Source organism: Mus musculus, chromosome 1, assembly GCF_000001635.26.
Source record: "Mus musculus strain C57BL/6J chromosome 1, GRCm38.p6 C57BL/6J".
NCBI classification, from domain to species: Eukaryota; Metazoa; Chordata; class Mammalia; order Rodentia; family Muridae; genus Mus; species Mus musculus.
In genome coordinates, this window is record NC_000067.6 from 71,485,057 (window position 1) to 71,504,511 (window position 19,455).

General features: G+C 41.2%; 1 pseudogene; it reads right to left on the reverse strand.

Moving 5' to 3' along the window:
- Positions 1-8,564: 8,564 nt before the first annotated feature.
- Positions 8,565-9,141, reverse strand: Gm6947 (annotated as a pseudogene).
- Positions 9,142-19,455: the final 10,314 nt, after the last annotated feature.

Here is a 19,455-nt window from a genome sequence, read left to right on the forward strand (position 1 = left end):
GAGATGAATTTCATCATTAGTCAACTGACTGGAAGAGTTAGCAAGATGTTAGAGTGAAAGGGTTCGTTAGCGATGGACTTAAGTTTGGGGGGAAGTTTGAAGCATTCCACAGTTTACCACGCCACTTGCACTGAAGTGTGTGGCAGAAAAGATGTAAGGTGGAGTGGACACACATTCACAGTCTACAAGTGTAACCATAATTAAACGTCTTTTCCAACATGTTATTCATGAAAATGAGGTGTGGAGAAGCATTGTTTCTGAGGACAAATGCAAAATAAAAAAGCTTTTTTACTTTTTTTTTTTTTTTTTTTTTTTTTTTGATGAGGCAGAGATGCAGGTCACATGTCTTACTATATGTCTTTCCACTTCATTCTTTCAGGCAGGGTCTCTCACTGAGCCTGAAAGTTACCGTATCATCTAGAATAGCCGGTCATCAGGTGCCAGGGATCTTCCAGTCTCTGCCCCCAGTACAGGCTCCGTAGAGCGGCTGCTTGCTTGGCTTTTATGTGTGTGGTTTTTCCGCTGTTTGGAGCAGTTTTATTGTCTTGTTGTCCATTTAGAAGATGTGTAAACTCATGCCCTCGTGCTCATACAACAGTCACATCTTGACTGGACCATCTCCTTAGCCCCTAAGAACTACATTTTTAAATTTTCCAATAACATTGCTCGATGATATACAACTATTTATTTTTTTAATTAAGTGGAGGAATTATTTAACTGTTCAACAGAGTAAGTCTTGCTTTTCTGCCCTGAAAAGACTCTGTTTAAGTATACCCGTTAAAACAGTCACCAATAGTGTAAAATGATGTCTGAATATTCACGCCAACACTTGTTTCTTGTATTTTCTAACCTTGCTTCTCATGCAGAACAGGTGTTTCATTTATCTTTATTTGGTTAATTATAATACTTGAAGGGCTAAGTCAATGACGTTACTAGCAATGTAGTTCGCTATTTCTCTTAGTTCACTTAATAACTCTAGTAGTACGCATGAATGCTCATACAGATATATACATATATATTCATTTACATTTTCTTCTTATATAAATAACTTGCCTTATATTTTCTTAGTTTTGAATTTATAATCAAATGATCAAGATTTTAATATACTATTTATTGACATAAGTAATAATAATTCTTCATAGCCATGTGTTTGAACCCCACTGAAGGCCAAAGGCATGCTGTAAAAAAACCAAGACAACTTTTCCCTTTGTGTTGTTTTCCAAGTGAGAATTCTCCAGAACGTTTTTCTATTACTCTCATCAACTATGTCCACCTAAGGGCTCAGAGAGCTGCATTCCTCCTCAATATAAGCATAAATAAATAGTAGCAGTAAGTTGGTTCCATAGGAAAGGCATTTACTTCCAAGCTTGAAAACTGAGTTTGATCCTGAGGTCCTACAAGGTGGAAGGAAAGATCTTGAAGAACTAGCCTGTCTCCATCTTGGTCTTAAAAAACATCTTATAGTAAAGACAAATGAGGTTCACTCCTATTTATGATTAAACCTCCATTTCTCAATGATTGAGCTATACCCGACCTGTAACCTCGACAAAAAAGGTTCTATACTGCCTGTTCCAGGAATGGCAATCATGTCTTTGCTTCCAAAAAAAGTGTTTATAACCATCTTACAACCCTACCTTTGTTTCAAAAGGGTTGTTGTGGCTCCCTTGCTATGACTACTTGTTGTTGCGACCTCCTGGCAATCATGTCTTTGTTTCAAGGGTCGCTATGACTAACGTGTTCTGCTTGGGTTCTGCTCCTGAAACTGCTTCTCTTTTGCTCACAAAATCCCCCATTTGGAAACCCACTACCCCTGAACTATCAAATCTTTTTCTTTCTCACATCCAAGGATGACTTCTCAAACCCTGCCTGAGAGGGAGGTGGCTTTGTACATAAATTTTTTAAAAAGCTGGCTTTAATTAATTGCTTGCTTAAATTAATTTGGCCTTGACGATTTGGGTCAGTGGTCTTTCTGATCCCATCTTTGGGATTAACAAACTGACCTTGAAAGTCATTCTCTGAACTCCACTAGAGCACCATAGCCCACACACACCCCCTGACTCACATCAAATGTAGCAAAAAAAAACTTTAAATAATTAAAAATAAACAAATTACTTTCTTATAACTCCTGTAACTGTTCATTAAGCTTCTATTACTGTTCTTTTTTTCCCTGTAATAAATTACATTTATTTTGTCTTTAAGAACTTTGGTATTGTCCAAAAATAATATTCTATGTTTAAAATGTCCTTTCCTATAAAACAGCAGTGAGAACGGTCAGTGGTGATCATTTTCTCATATCTTCTTTGGATATAAATTGAATTCAAGGTCTAAGAAGCATGATGGCTGCCTTTCTCATTCTTTGAAGTGCCTTTATTGTATTGTTCCCTGTTTCTAAGATGCTGTGGCTTTGTCTAAGCTTCCACACTGGGGCATGCACAATCGCCTTGACTTTCATGCTCCCCGTGAAGTCTGGCATTGGTGCTACATGACAGACACCTGACAGCTTCACCTCCATGCATGCTAATTGACTCTGGTTAACTCCTGGTGTAATGCCATTGTGACAATGTTTAACAGAAAAGGTAATCTCAGCAATTGTAGCGGTCCGCTTTGCAAATTGAAGGTTAAGGGTGATGCCTTTACTGATTCTCCTTTTAACCTTGAAAATTAAGTTTCAGATTACAGTGATGGCCATAGACCAGTGCTGTTGCTAACATCTGGAGCTATTCTCCCTATACTGTATAGGATAATGTTTTGCTAGAAATAAAGTAATGTATTGTATACACCTCCAACTGTTTATGAATATTTGTTAATTATAGAGGGAAATTTGATTGCCAGAAGAACTAAAATAATAGGATAACGAGTTGCCAAGCTTCTGTGAGGTTTGCTTTATCTGTGTGTATGCATGTACATTCTGTGTGTGTGTGTGTGTGTGTGTGTGTGTGTGTGTGTGTGTGTGTGTGTATCTTACTGAATCAACTGAAACTAAATTGCAGCTTTATAACCCATCATCCCCAAATACTTCATCCTCTTGAGAACAGTGTATTGTCTCACATAATCAGACGAGAAATACAGATTCTGGAAACTCTGACATCGTTGTAAGACAATTATCTAAGACATAGCTCCTACCCAAATCTAATCAGTTTTCTTAGTAATATCTTTTATAGCATTTTCCCTTGTGGATTCAAGATACAGCTCAGCACCACCAATTGCATTTAGTTGCCTGTTTAGCATGCTGTAATCTGAAGTAGTACTTGGCCTTTCTTTTTCTTTTATAATATGGATTTTTGTTTTGTTTTATTTTGTTTTTAAAGAACGGGACAATTCGATTTGCATTTATGTGATAATTTACTCATAACTAAGTCCATATTATCCATAGGCAGGAATTCTACATGAATTATGTTGGATCCTCACAGTTAATCTCATTCAAGGACACACATCGTATTTGTTTATCCTGTTACTAAAGATACTAGCTTGCCTCTCTTGGTGAAGATAGTATCTGCTGAGTCCTGGTGCTTACATTTTGGGATCTGTAAACAGACCTTCAGAACAACACTCCTAACTCCTTCATAGAGATTAGCCTGTGTAATCCAATCTGCTATCTTACAGAACAAATTCTTCATCTTACACCACCCCTTAGTAACAGGAGCCCAGATATGCTGATCGGAAGCATTTGTGTCACTCCTTTGTCTATTGCATTATTGAGTCAATTAACCAGGCCTGAAGGAGTGAGGATTCTCCAAGAATCTCAGGCAGAGAGAAGAAAAGGTCCTGAGCCTGATGACCCAGATAAGGAGGTTATCTTCTTCAAAGAGACTTTACATGGTGCTGAAACTTGCAGGACATGATGGCAGCTGGAAGCCTAAGGAACAACAGCTATGTCAGTCATCATTAGAGCCACACACTGACCAGGACTGCTTGGCTATGCATTCCTCTTAACCTCTTTTTAAACCTAAGCCTTATATCAGGACCTTTAAGATGAGCTTTGCAGGTATTGGGGTGGGGGTGGGGGTCATTGGTCCTTTTTATTTATTCCTCTTCCCAATATAGCCACATTGAGGAGATATTTCTCTGACTTTTGTTATTACTCACTTCTGAAGTATTGAGGAAAGGTGGCACGTACTCCCTGGTTAAAGGTTCCTAGGCTCAAGCTGGTTGGTCATTTGGTTGGTTGGCTGGCTGGCTGGTTGGTTGGTTGGCTGGCTGGCTGGTTGGTTGGTTGGTTAGATGGATGGTTGGATGGTTGGATGGTTGGTTGGTTCCTGGCTAGCTGGTTAGCTGGTTGGTTGGTGGGCTGGCTGGTTGGTTGGTTGGTTGGTTGGTTGGTTGGTTGGTTGGTTTGATTTAGTTTGATTTGGTTTTTTGCCAGGTTGGAGCAGATTTTAACACTTGTCACCATTCATTTATTCTAGAAAAAAAAATCTTTTCTTTTGATGGCCTCTTCCTTTTTCCAACTACTAATTACTTATCTACAGGTTGTGTATGTGCTATTTGGTCTCTGCATGCTGGCAATCCCAAGTACCAATTGTAAACTTAGTGTTTCCATGGACTTCTTACTCTGCATGTTTTTTCTGAGCTATGATTGGAATAGTGTAGGCTAAACAAATGTGTGTGTGTGTGTGTGTGTGTGTGTGTGCACATGCATGTGCATGCATTGAGTAAGCATGATGGAGATCAAGTTTAGGGTATGCTACACCAGAAATATATATAGACACATTTTGGTTTTTATATAATGTCAGAAGCTATTGAATAACAATAAATTCATAATCTGTGTTGATTTCCTTGTCTATAATTTACCATCCTGCCCTGATTTCCCTTGATATCTGGCATTGACAAACACATGTTCTTTTATTCTAATCTTCTTTGGAATAATATTTGTATGTTAACTCCCAGATAACACGTTACACTTCACATGGTACATATAGGCTTCATGTGTCCCCACTTGTCAATTCTTGAGGTTGTTTCTTATGCTATTGTGGTCTGTGCAGAAAGTTCTTTCCTATTGATGTTTTCTTAGCATTGTTGAGATTTTTCAATTGTGAATGATAAATATATCCTTTTATTTTATTTTTATTTTTAAATTTTCTTTTCAAAAATTTTATAGTTTTTAGTATACAGTTTCTACACATCTATATCCATAGTTGTAGGGTGTTGGAATAAAGTGACCTCTTGGGCCTGACTTGACTATCAGCCATCATGGAGCAGAGACTTTAGCCCAGTAGACATGAATATTCATGATCTTGAGAGGCACTGCAGTCTATGAGAGGCAGAAGGTGAACTAAAAGTGAGACTCCAGGATGTAGTTTCCTTTACATCATCACTCATGATGAGAGGAAAGTTTCACCCATGCTCCTGTATATGAAAACCCTTACCCAAGTTCCAGTAAGGAAGCCTAGTGAGTAGAGGATGAAGTCATGAGTAAAGGTATATGGTTAGCATGAACACAGCCTGCCAAATGCCCCACTGCCTCAGACCCATGGGAATGGCAAGGCCTTCCCCTGGTCAAGCAAAGATGTTGACATTGTGTGCAGAAATTATCACCACAAGCTTCTTCTTGGGAGACTGCAGCCTAAGACTGCTCACCTACAGAGGCATCCTAATGAGATTAGCTAGCCTGTCTCCTCAGTCGGCAGGGTATAGTATGTGTGCTGAGTTCCCAGGATGCTAGTGAATCTTCCATCCAATCCCAGATTTTCTGTACATATGTCCCAGCTTGTCTTCAAGCTGTCTTCCCCATCAGCCAAGTCAGGTCATTCCCAAACTTGTGTAGGTCACAGCAAAGCTCTCAACTATGCTTACATACGAGAGGCTCGACCACCCATGTTCCTCTAAGTCCCATAAACGTACTGGTTCACCAAATTGAACTTTGATGTAAATCTTAGTTTGGTCTGTTCTCACTTCCCAGTCTGAGGTTAACAGACATCTGTTCATATCTCATGAAAAGTAACCAAGCATAGGACTACTCAACTTTTCTATTTCTTCTCCAGTCGATTTTGGACATGCCCCTTCCTTTTAAGGGAACAGTTTTATGTTGAAGATGATTTGATCCTATAATATTTTCTAGGTATCAAGATGTATATCAACAGTTACACTTTAATAACACTATTATAATAGTACAAACTGGCATGAGGATAATAAATATCTGTTAGGAACTTACTATTTTTTTCTTGTAAACTTTTCTGTTCCTTATTGTTCTCTATGCTGTTGGAGGTCAGTCTGCTATGTATATATGTTGAAAGTACCCTAAAAATTTATTTTTTATAATTTTTTAAAAATTATCTTTAATCTTTTATCCCCCCCCCATATGCCCTCCCACAGTTCTTCATCCCTTCCCCCGTCTCCAAGAGGATGTCCCCACCCCACCCTCCAGGCCACCCCATTCCCTGGGGCCTCAAGTCTCTCAAAGGTTAGGTATGTCTTCTCTCACTGAGACCAGACCAGACAGTCTTCTATTGTATATGTGTCAGGGCCTCATACCAGGGCCTCAACCACGTTATCTGGTTGGTGGCTCAGTGTCTGACTTGTGGGTACAGGTTAGCTGAGACTACTGGTCTTCCTATGGGGTTACCCTCCTCCACAACTTCTTCCAGCCTTTCCCTAATTCAACCACAGGAGTCCCCAACTTCAGTCCATTGGTTGGATGTAAGTACCTGTGTCTGTCTTGGCCAGCTGTTTGTTGGGCCTCTCAGAGGGCTGCCATGCTAGGCTCCTGTCCGTAAGCACACTATAGCAGTAATAGTGTTGGGCCTTGGAGCCTCCCCTTGAGATAGGTTCCAATTTGGGCTGGTCACTGGACCTCCTTTCCCACAGTCTCTTCTCCATTTTTGTCTCTGCAGTTCTTTTAGACAGGAACAATTCTGGGTCAGAGTTTTTGACTGTGGGATGGCAACTCCATTCCTCCACTTGATGCCCTGTCTTTCTACTGGAAGTGGACTCTACAAGTTCCCTCTCCCCACTGTTGGGCATTTCATCTAAGGTCCCTCCCTTTGAGTCCTGAGAGTCTTTCGCCTCCCAGTCTCTGGTGCATTCTGGAGGGTCCCCCCACCTCCTACCTCCCGAGGTTGCCTATTTCCATTCATTCTGCTGGCCCTCAGGGCTTCAGTCCTGTTCCCCCCTCACCGTACTCACTATTTTATTTCCTGCAATTTTCAGGAAAATTTTAGCATATAAATCTCAGGGAACAGAGTGACATCAAATACCTGTTTACCAAGAAGACATCTTAAGCCACCGTTTCTTCAAGCTTTAGAGTGGAAGTCTATTCAACTGTCAGTAACAAGCAGAAGTGACTCTTCAAATCTATTTTTGTCCAGCTTTTTAAAACCAAATAGAATCATATTTGTTTCCTCCAAAGGTGTTATCTCAGGGTAGAAAGAGAGTGTCAGGTTGTGACTGGAAATGTTCATTTATTTGAGTAAATGTTGCTCCGCTGTTACCTATTCTAGAAGACTTCGGCAGAAATAACTTTTAAGAGAAGCCAAGGGACCACAGGGTGATGTCCATATGAGAAAGGAACACAAAGAATTCAGTCACAGGTTAATGAGTGATTAGTGCAGAAGTCTGAGCCTGGAAGAAATCATTGATTTTTCTCCTTCAGAAAGACATATGTCTGCATTCTTGTTAATTTATAGGAGTCTTATTCTGTGATTTTAACTCTTTCCTGAGGAAAAAAATAGTGGGCTTCAAATATTATTAAGGCATATTCTTAAAGCATAAAGTCATTAAGTTTGGACTTTGGGCCAAGAAGTTGATTGCCAACACCAAGAAAATATGACCAGCTCAGTATAAACTTGAGATCTTAAGAAATCATTTTTTTTATTTCAGTTGTATTTGATAAATTCCCAGTTGAATTCACGTTCCTTCCTAACATACATTCATATAAATTTGAGGTCTCTTTTCTGAAAATACACCAAAATTACTCATGCTTGCCTGTAACTTTGTAAACTACTGATGAGAGAACACTAACAAACACATACCAATATTTAAGCACACTTACTTTAAAAAGAAAAAAAAAAAAGCAAAGTGGCTCAAACAAGAACAAAGCTCAGGAAAGTAGACAAAAACCAAGTAAGACTGAAGATGATAACTTTATCCATCTGCTGCTCCCATCTGTTGTTATTTTTGTTCCCCTTTTAGACAGGGTGTCACTGTCCAGCCCAGGACGACCTGCTGGAGTCCCAGGCCCATCAGCACATCCAGCGTCTCCTCTCTCAAATACCCTCAATACCTCAGTGTGTCTGAGCTTAAACTCTGCCAGTGTTAACTGGAAGGCTGTGGTGAATGGAGATATTGTCACAATGAGAGTCTAGAGTAGAGAGTACACGGCAAGCAAACGGACACTGGGTGCTGGTCACGCACACGTTCCACTTAGACCAGACGACCCAGGCTTGCCGTCACTCTTACTTTACTGGGTTTTCTTTTGTTCCATATTTGCTTGTTCCACTGTTTTGTAATTGCGGCAAGGTCAGAGGTTTAGTTAGTCTAAGAATGCTTAGCCACACCTCGAACTATCTGACTCAAATGTTTTTATCCTTCTGAACATATGCCTAATTTCCACCTACAATTATTTTTAAAGATATACAGTAAGTCAGCTGAAAAGAGAGGTGGGGTATGGGGCTAAGGACTGCCACCACCCTTGGGCACAGCACTGATGAGTGAGCTGCTCAGTGGTGGTGGTTAGGACCAGCTAGTAAGGCTTCTCCAGGAAGGCCTTGCAGCACCTAAGGCATTGCTGGTACACCACCTCGAAGTCAGAGTCATTGCCATATGGGGATCTTCAATGATGAGCTGTTTCTGTGGATCATAGCTCCCAAATAGCTCAATTTTAGCTTTGCAGTTTTTAACTTGATTACTTTTTCTATTGAGATCTCTCAGATTGTTTTCAAAGTCTTCTTTTGTAATCTGTCTTGCCTTATGGGCTGTGCTAATGCCACGATTTCTTAGGCAGCTGACAGCTCTTGGGTCTGGGGGCCGGCCCACGTTCCAGTCGGAAACGGCGCTGCTGTCAATGGCCCAATTACCTGAAACCTTTTCATCAGTTACCAGTTTCCTGAATCCTGCTTCTGCAATGGGTGACCGGCAAATGTTACCGAGACACACGAACAGCACTGACTTGGAGCCGACCTCTGCCATGTTTCGGTGCAGACCCTGGCGCCCAGAAACCGCGTAGGGCAAGAAATCATTTTCTTAAATGCATTGCCTTTAACAAAAAATAAGCAAACCTGAGCCCGTTGGCATGGCCTGTAATCCCATGGCCTGTAACTCCAGGCACTAAGGTAAGAAGATCTCAAGTTCAAAGGCAGCCTGAAGAAAGAGTGAGTTCAGGCCATGTTGATATTGATGAGAAGACTCTGTCTCAAACAAGCAAAATTTAAAAATGTTTACAAAGGCTGGGGGCAGAGATCAGTGTTAAAGCAATGGTTCAAGTTCAGTCTCCAGAAAAACAGACAAACACAAGCAAGCATGGCTAGGCAGGACCCATGCTAGCAATAGGTTTTCTCTCATAGCCCTCTCTGTTACTCTTGACATACTCTAGCTCTGTGGCAACGACAAAGCAAAGGCATGGAGGGAAAAAGCGGTATTATTGTGCTTGAGCCATGTTTATATTGGAGGAAGTACATACAGAGCAGTTGCTGAAGGATAGGATGTTGCTGTCTCACATTAATCATAAAAGTAAGGCATTCCTGGGGGGGGGGGGGATGAGAACCAGCCGTGAGGTAATACGTGAGGCTTTGGCAGAGCAATAGGACAGGGGCAGTTGTGAAATGGCTGGCATAAGCTTCAGAGATTTAGTTTACTTTATTCCAGTTGATTGGAAGTTTCACATCAACTGTAACTGATGAATAATAAAAGTTATGGCTCTGGTGATGGCTCAGGCAGTAAACTAGTTGCCTTGGAATCTATCACAAGGACCTGAGTTGGGTCTCCAGCATCCACATAAAAGAAAGGTCAGGTACAGTGGTTCATGTCTACAGTCTCAGCACTGGGGAAACAAAGACAGTGAATCCCTGAGGCTCACTGGCCAGCCAGCCTAGCTTACATGTCAGGTCCCAGTAAGAGACTTTATCACAAAAAAAAAAGGCAGCCATGTTCCAGAAGAATGACACCTGAGGTTGTCCTCTGGCTATACATACACACATACACACACACACACACACACACACACACACACACACACACACACACACGAAATTAGGTTTAAGTATATGGAGGGAGCAGTTTAAATTATCTCTAAAGAAATGCAATGCAAATGGACAGCAGTATATTTAAAAACAAGCGATGTTGATAATACAAGACAAGACCAGTGAGTAGAGACCCTTCTGGACATGCTTCTCATTTCTTCTGTCTCCACATCATTTGTCACAGGTTAGATTCCTAAGGTGACTATGAACATCTTAAAGTCAAGACACTTACTGTATCCATCTCTCTCTCTCTCTCTCTCTAGTAATTAACAGAAGGTCTGGGGCTTTCAACATTGGTTTAAAATGAATAAAAGACTTATACAGACTCGGTCAATTAGGACATGGGAAGATGAGGAACATGGCTCATGGTTAGGGAGATGCAAGGAAATGAAGATGGAAACCACAGTGTAGTCCCATCACCTGGTGGCTGCTTTTAAAAATCAAGCAGAGTCTGAGGAGATTCTGAACTGGTCAAACACTTGCCATTCAAGCACGAGAACTTGAGATGGAGTCCCCAGCACCCTTGTGTAAAGCCAGGCCCCAGTGTGCCTACCTGTTACCCCAGCACTCAGGAGTGATCCCTAAAGAACACAAGCAATCAGTTTAGCCATTTGATGAAGTTCAGGTTAAATGGGAGATTCTGCCTCAAAAAAAAAAAATAATAATGGGGAGAGCAATGGAGAAAATACTTGACATTGACTTCACGTATGTTTACACACATGTATACATTCATCACACACATACAAAGAAAAGCAGCAGAAAAAAGCAAGTGTGAATGGAGATATTGGGATGTATATGTGCTCTGACAGAACTGTGAAATGTATAGCTGTTATGGCAGCACGAACATTCTCCAATATGGTGAATTCTCCAAAAAAAAAAAATTAGAATTGTCCTAAGATTGAACAATTCCACTTCTAGAAAAGCATCCAAACCTGATTGAAACAGGATGAGCAAGATGGTGCTTACCTGTAATCCCAGCACTTGGGTGACAAAGGCAAATCAGACTTTCTAGGTCAATCTCAGCTATATAGCAAGTTTGGGGCTAGCCTGGGATATGTGAAGACATGTCTCCTAAAAGAGAAACAACAAAATGAAAGCAGGATCATCCATGAGCATCTGCAAACTCAGGCTCAGGACATTACTACCAGGCTGTGGGGTATTTAGTAGGAGAGGGCTTACTTAACATGTGCGAAGCCCTAGGCTCCGTTCTTGGCAACACACCCACGCACACATACCACATACACACACAAAGAGAGAGAGAGAGAGAAGCACACATACACAAACACACACACACATACACACACACGGAGACAAGCACACATACACAGAAAAACACACACACCACATACACAAACACACACATAACACATGCAAACTCCCTCTCACACACACAGCACATACATAGACAAACACACCACACACACACACAAACACACATATAGCACACACACAAACACACCATACACACACAAACACTCTCTCTCTTTCTTACTCTCTCTCTCACACACACACGTACACACACACACAGAAAAAGAGAGAGAGACCACAATAGCCAAAAGCAGAAAGCAAGAAGTGTTCCTTGAAATATGAATGGATCAACCAAATGTAACTTGTACATGTAATAGAATATTACTCAATTATAAAAAGAAAAGAAATTTTGACACAAGTTATTACATGGGCAGAAATTGTGCTAAGAAAAATGGGTCAGCTGCAAGGCGGCAAATCCCCTCCGGTCCCACGCCTCTGAGGAACATGCAACAATCACTCACAGAAATGGACAGTAGAACAGTGATTTCCATGGGCTGAGGAAGAGGAAGCAAGGGTTATTGCATGTGGTAGGTTTTCAGTTTTGGAAGATGAATAATTTCTAGAAACTGGATATACAGCAACACAAATAGTTAACAGCTACATATTTAAAAACAAGTAAAAGAATAAGTAAATGTTATGAATTTCATGTTATACCATAGTAAAAGTTTTAATGAATGTACAGTTAAGTGGAGACAGCATTAAATAAATTATTAGTGAGTAAGCAACGTAAGGAAAATAGAATATTTGGCAAATTATGATATTTCATGCTTTGATGTATTAGTTAAAAGTCTAGAGTGCTGTCCTATAAAATACTTGCAGGGCAGGGCACACTGTGACTGTATAGATGCCATTGTACTTGGCATTTGTTAAGCTCTTCAGAAAATAATAGCGTATTTGGACTTGACGCCTCTAAGAACTGTGGACAAAAAAGAAAAAAACAAAAACAAAAACTACTGAAAGGTAAGAAGATAAAAGAAAGCATGTAAAGAATTAATTATTGCAAAGATGAGGAGGCCAGTGTCTTTGAATAATCAGCTTCATGGTCAGGAAGGATTATTACAGCTCACAAACTCTAATTTCGCAAGTGAGGTGCGTTTACATTGCAATAAAAGAGAGCTAAGGGAAAAAAGACTACAAAAGATATTGACTCTTGGATACTCTACAGATTGAAGAATAGATTCTAAAAGATTTAATGGCATTTTGAGATAAATATAACTTTGAATTAATATGAAAAATTGTCCAAAATTTGGAAGTAAAGAAAGAGGCTGCTTTGTGGCCTTGAAATATAACACGGGCCAGTAAAAAACAGGCCAAAGATTAGTCAGATCTCTAAGAAACCTTTTTTTTGTTGGTCTACACCTTTAATGCCAGCACAAGAGAGGCAAAGGCAGGTAGATCTCTGTGCGTTCAAGGCTAACCCTACATAATCTACATAATGCTATAAGCCAACTAGAGCTACACAATGATACCCTGGCTCAAAAAAAAAAAATCCTTCGAAAATGTAGGTTTGTTTGATTTTCTAATAGACAATGTCCAGCCTTAGTGATAGTTTTATATGGCCCCGGGGTATGCAGAGGTAACTAGAATAGGCATACAAACCCAACAGTTACTGATAATCAATTATAAACAAAGTGACTTTAAAGCAATTACTTGCTGTACATATAACTTTACCACTATTGTGAAATGAAGGCAAATTTGCATACTGATGAGATGTTTGTTTTCATTTATTCCTACATAAAGAACTAAATCATGGCTGAATACTTGATGCTGTCAGACATACAGCTTCTTCAAGGTTTCTCAGAGTTGACTGATACTTCACTTAATCCTCAATGCTGGAAACAAACTGCTGTGTAAAGGCACAGAACAACCAGAGAGCAGCACTTCGGACCATCTCAGAAAGTGTCTGGAAGCTTGGCCTCATCTCACATTAAAATTAATTGAATGATTTCTTTTTTGAAATTCATGTCCACAACTCAAAGGTCAATGTTAAAATCCAGCATAATGACACAGCAAAGTCCAAAAGTATATGCTAACGTGAAAGTTGGGGATTCATGATGGGAAAAATATTACAACTTTTCATCTTCCATAATTAAACCACTATGTTTCTATAAAAGCAGAAAACTTTGCATGTGCGATAAAAACAGTCTAATTTATACCATGGAATGGTCTCTGATGTGAGCAAAAGTGCCGCCATTGTATGGTGTGACTGAATGCTCGGTATAAAGTGTGCATGCATATGTATCAAAAGATGGCCTAGTCGGCCATCACTAGAAAGAGAGGCCCATTGGACACGCAAACTTTATATGCCCCAGTACAGGGTAACGCCAGGGCCAAAAAGGGGGAGTGGGCGGGTAGGGGAGTGGGGGTGGGTGGGTATGGGGGACTTTTGGTATAGCATTGGAAATGTAAATGAGCTAAATACCTAATAAAAAATGGAAAGAAAAAAAAAATAAAGTGTGCATGCTGTGTGCTCAGAACCAACGCTGAAGTTAAGTCACACAATGTACCACGGCCAGAAATACTCCACATTCGTTTTATTTGATTCTGAATTAGTATTTAACTGTTGCCCATTCAGAAGTCTTTGGGGGCGGGGGGGGTGGCTAGTGAAGTGGTTCTGTGGGCAAAGGTGTCTGGTGCCAAGGGTGACAACCTAAATTTGTTTCCCAGAACCTACATGGTGGAAGTAAAGGAATGACTCCTTAAAGCTGTCCTCTGGCCTTCACACATGCCCTGTGACACATATGTACACACACACACACACACACACAAGAGAGAGGGGCGGTAATGAAAATTGTATTGGCTAGTTTTGACTGTCCCCTTAAGGCAACCTGGGAGCTTCTGGAAAAGAAGACTTGTAATGAAGAATCATCTCATTCTGGTTGGCCTTGGGCGAGTCATCGGGTGATATCTTGATTGTTACTTGATGTAGGAAGACCTAGTCCACCGTGGGCAGCATCATTCCCTAAGCATAGAGCCCTGAGCAGTATAAGAGGGGAAAAAGCTAGTTCACAGCAAGCAAACCAGTCTGCATGCATTTATTTCTCTCTACTCTTGATGGTGGATGGGCTGTAACTAGCTGCTTGGGGCCCTGCCTTGACTCCCCTGCAACAATGAACTGTGACCTGGAATTGTGAGTCAAACAAGCTGTTTCTCCCATCAGTTGCTCTTTGTAAGGATATTTTATTGTAACAACAGAAAGGAAACTAGAACCTTAATTTTAAATAGTCTTTTACTATTGAGGAATTCTGTGTACCTGTCCCATTTGCATGATCCTATCTATATGTGGTCTTGTCCCACCACGTGGGAAGGGCAGCTCTCATTTGAAAGGAAGTAGAATTGGACAATCTCAGGTTAAGGAAGAATATTACAAGATTTTGAGTTCACTGTTTTGTAAGTGGGCTAGGGAAAATGTTTATTTGAGTGTATTCTGTACATGTTGGCAGATCTGACAAGAACCCAAAGTTATGGAGGGAGTTTCTTAATGTGTTCACTACAGTCCAACTTATCTTTATAAACTCTAGAAGAACTGAGAAACTATTCAGGGGCTTAAGAAAACACAAGTAATTGTATCTTTAAAGAGGTGATTGAGACAATTAACATCAAATAAATCACAAAAATAGTCTGCAAAATAATAGAGATAACAAAGTCAAACTGAACAAATAGGCAATGAGTACATGGCTTTATCAAGGGATTGTAAAAAATAAAATTAAAAGGTTCCTGCACTCAATTGTGAGTTCCTTGTGAGAAAAGGAATGGTCGGTCCATTTGAATTGAATAAAGCACCATACATGCGTCCACATGGAAAGAAAGACGGGAGGAGGATGAGCTAACACAGACCAGGAACACACAACAGTCTGACCAATGCCTAACCTTGTTTGATGCCTACTGGATTTCCACAGATTTATCTAAAACTATAAGAGCTGAGTATAATATGGTATGCCTGTAATCCCAGCACCCAGAAGGCTGAGAAATGAGGAGGAGGAGGAGGAGGAGGAGAAGGAAGAGGAGGAGGAGATGACAGAAAACTTAAGACAAGACATGAGGACTCGTCTATCACAATGAAAGCTTCCACCCCAGGTCTGAAACACTGTCCCCACCAGTCAATGATGGAGGACCTCCCCAGAAGGATTCGCTGGTACTTAGACTTTGATTTGGGTTACGTATGCAACTTATACATTATTCAGCACGGCCTGCTTGAAGCCTTGAAGCTCGCTCTGTTCTTCAACCCAAACTGACAATAGCAATGAGTTAAATCTGTGGGCAGTCAATTCTTATAACAGAAGCGTGAGATTGATCCGAAACGAAAGGAGAGTTTTGCTGAGATGCCAGAAAGCAATTCCTCCGGTCAATCTCCTAATCAAACAAAAAGTTCCTCTCACCCAGGATGCTTTTAGTAAAGGCAATGTTCTTGGTTGAAAATAGTGTTCATTTGATTTTAAAGTATAATCACTATTTACATTAGTTTTGAGAAAAATAACTGGCTGCCTAATTATGATATTGATGTTTTCTTTGTCTAATTGGGTAGGTCAAGGCACTAATTTGATTCACAGCTGTGGCATGTTTTTATAAACCTTGGTGAACTTTAATTGCTTATAAATATTGGATTATGAGGCCTTGAGTCTTCTCTAGGATGCTGCTTGATTCCATATGCTTTTAAATTTGACAATATGTTGTCCATTTCCTGAGAATCTTTCATCCTAAATGGCCCTGGGGGTGAGAAAGAAAGGAATAACACATATGGCTCACATAGCTACAATCCATTAAAATTTTTGCTGGTGACAGCAGCTAATGAGTTATTGTCAGAAAAAAATACTGTCAATGAGCCCTTTCTTCCTTAATAGTAAAATGGAAACACAAAGCCAGCACTGCTCAATGCCCCCAAAGTCTTGTTAAAAATGTTATATTACATTTAAATGGTGTTTCTGATTCCACAGCCAGCCCTACCATGAATGCAAATAGAAATGGTGAGAGACTGCTTGGAGTGGAGAGAAGGCTGGAGCTGGTGAAGTCTCAAGGACCTGGTAACAGAAGACCAAAATGGCTTCAGGCAGAGGCTGGCCACAGCCTTGTAACTAGGCAACCACTCCCGGAACTGTGTTCTGCATTCCCAGTGTGTGCAAATGGAAGCTGCCACCTCCACTGTGTCTGGGCATCCTCCAGGCAAGTGATATTCATCTACACTGACCCCAGAGAAACTGTGAAAGGCGACCCACAGTAAAGGAGAGAACCGTGCCTTTGCTTCTGAGATAGAACATGTCTCTCTGGAAGCCATGACCATTCCTCATCTCAGTCCCCTCAAATCCCCCTCAAAGTCAGCCACCAGATTGCCTCATCCCACTCTGGGCAGGGCACAACACAAAGCTGGCCTGTCAGGACAGACAGACTAGCTTCTTCTTGGTTTTAAACAGCTTTTACTCTAACACTAAATCCTACATGGCTCTCAGAGAGTATATATTCCTCAGTAACAAAGACACCTTCAAAGCCTAACTTGATTGCTTGCCACTAGTAGCTGCCTGCAAATTTTATTTTTATTAAAAGCAAGGGAAGTACATACATTTACAGTTTGGGTTTTTTGGTTGGTTGGTTGGTTGGTTGGTTGGTTAGTTGGTTGGTTGGTTGGTTGGTTGGTTGGTTGGTTAGTTGGAATTTGCTTGCTTGCTTGCTTGCTTGCTTGCTTGCTTGCTTGCTTGCTTTGTTCTTCTAGACAGGGTTTCTCTGTGCCCTAGCTGTCCTGGAACTGGCTTTGTAGATCAATCAGGCTGTCCTTGAACTCACAGAGTTCCAGCTGCCTCCCAAGTGCTTGGAATAATGACATGCCTATTGTTTGCTTGCTTGTTTCACCTTGAGGTAACCTAACAGTGATATCCAAAGAACTTGGTAGAAAAGGTCTTTATCCATCAACTGCTCCTTTTCAGTGCCTAACACATATAGATATTACATTTAAATCTCCTTTTGTAATAGTCTGGTTATGATTTTTAAGCAAAAGTCTCACAGAGTAGCCCAGGCTGCCTCCATCTCCTACTGTCAGGATTACAGGTCTATGCCGCCATGCCTGGCACACACTTCAGTGTTCCTTAATGACTGATACCATGTAGACATGACAGAGCATGGATAGATAAGGCCATTAAACTATGGAGTGCATCCAGAAGATGCTAGCTAAGACCTGGAGGAGATTGGCAAAGGGACAGACAGGACAATGCAATCCATGGTTGGGAACCTTCTAGTTTCCTTCCAAACAAAATCTCCACAGGGCAAAGCCGTGACAGGATTTCTTACTAGGGAAGAGCCTGAAGGTCTCAGTGGTGGGAAAGCGAGCACGTGAGGCATCTTTTACCTCTTCCCTTCCTTTCCTTCCCTGGGACTCTTGGCAGCTGAGTGTCCTGCTATCCAGTCTTGCTTCCCTGTTCTGATCCTTCCCTGGTGCCTCTCTTGAGCCTGTCCTGGCAATGCTGGCTGGCTGAGGTGCGGGCAGTCAGTGGTGTCCCATCTCTTGACTGTATCGCTGAGAACTCCTGCTCAGCTTCTCTCCTGAATCCCAAACTCCCGCGCCACGCTCATGACTTAGTTTGTCCATTGCAATGTCAAAGAACCCCTAAAGTTAATGCATTCAAATACCACTCCGGCTTTGCCTCTGGGCACACCCCACGCCGTGCTCCTAAGCTGCCCCTCCTCATCCTCACTGGTGGCCAACTTACCCAGGCTCAGCCTATGGGGCTATGCGTACCTCCTCTGTCACACAAAATGTTGAAGCCATCAACAAATCATGCTGAGATAAGGCATGATAAAAACAAATTCTTACTTAAAGAATGAGACTGCGTTTGATCCCTGGTTTTGAAAAACAAGTAAATGAATATGGTGGGCTACATCAAGATCTCTCTCTCTCTCTCTCTCTCTCTCTCTCTCTCCCTCTCTCTCTCTCTCGCACACATACACACACACAAAAGATGATAGATAGATAGGTAGATAGATAGATAGATAGATAGATAGATAGATAGATAGATAGATAGATAGATAAACATTTTTTGAGACAGAGTATCACTGAGTAGTCCTGGCTGAACTATGTAGATCAGGCTGTCCTCCAACTCACAGAGCTCTATCTGCCTCTGAGTGCTAGAATTAAAGGCATATCCCACCATCTTCAGCTGATAACATTTTTTAAAATGTTTTAGAAAAAATAAAGTTTCACGAGAAAACACATTAAACAAAATTAAGAAAGTTAGTTAACAATAGAGCTTCTTTTAAAGACCTCATACAATAGCAAGGGCTTGAGAGCCAGGTTCTCTCCGCCTATCTCCTGTACTTTTGCCTCTGCTCCGGCTTATCCCCTCGGTGCAGGCCACACGGAACTAGGATTTCACTTCCCCAAGCCAGGTCATGGAAACTACAACCTCTTTCCCCCAAAGCAAAGAACAAAGCCTTGAGATGTTGATGTTATGTTGTCTTTCGTAATCTGTTGTCTTTCTGACTTGGAGGTGGTCACAAAAATCCTCTTGACTGTCTTGCTGAGGTGGATAGCAAGACTGTGTCATATAAGTGGGAAGAAGGCAGGCCACACAAGAGCCCAAGAAGAAGCTGACAGACTTGGCCCGTTCCCTCCCTAACCTGCTACCTGTCAATCACATCATCTGTACCCATTTACAACCCTAAACAGTTGGCCTTGCTTTTCTGGGCTGATAAATAAAAATGGGCAGTTTGTATCATATAATTAATTATCCCCCAGGGAATCCAAGACGACACACAGCAGAGATCCCCCCCCCCCCCGCCCAGCTCATCAGAGTGTACTGTTCACAACAACCAAGTTATGGGATCCACTTGGCTGTTGTGGACGGATGTGCAAATAAAGGGCCTACATATACAGTGGAGTATTGCTCAGCCAAAGAACGCGATCTGGGCATTCACAGGAAAACGGATTGAGCCAGAGATCACCATATTCAGCAAAACAAGCCAGGCTCAGGAAGTCAGTGGCACAGATTTT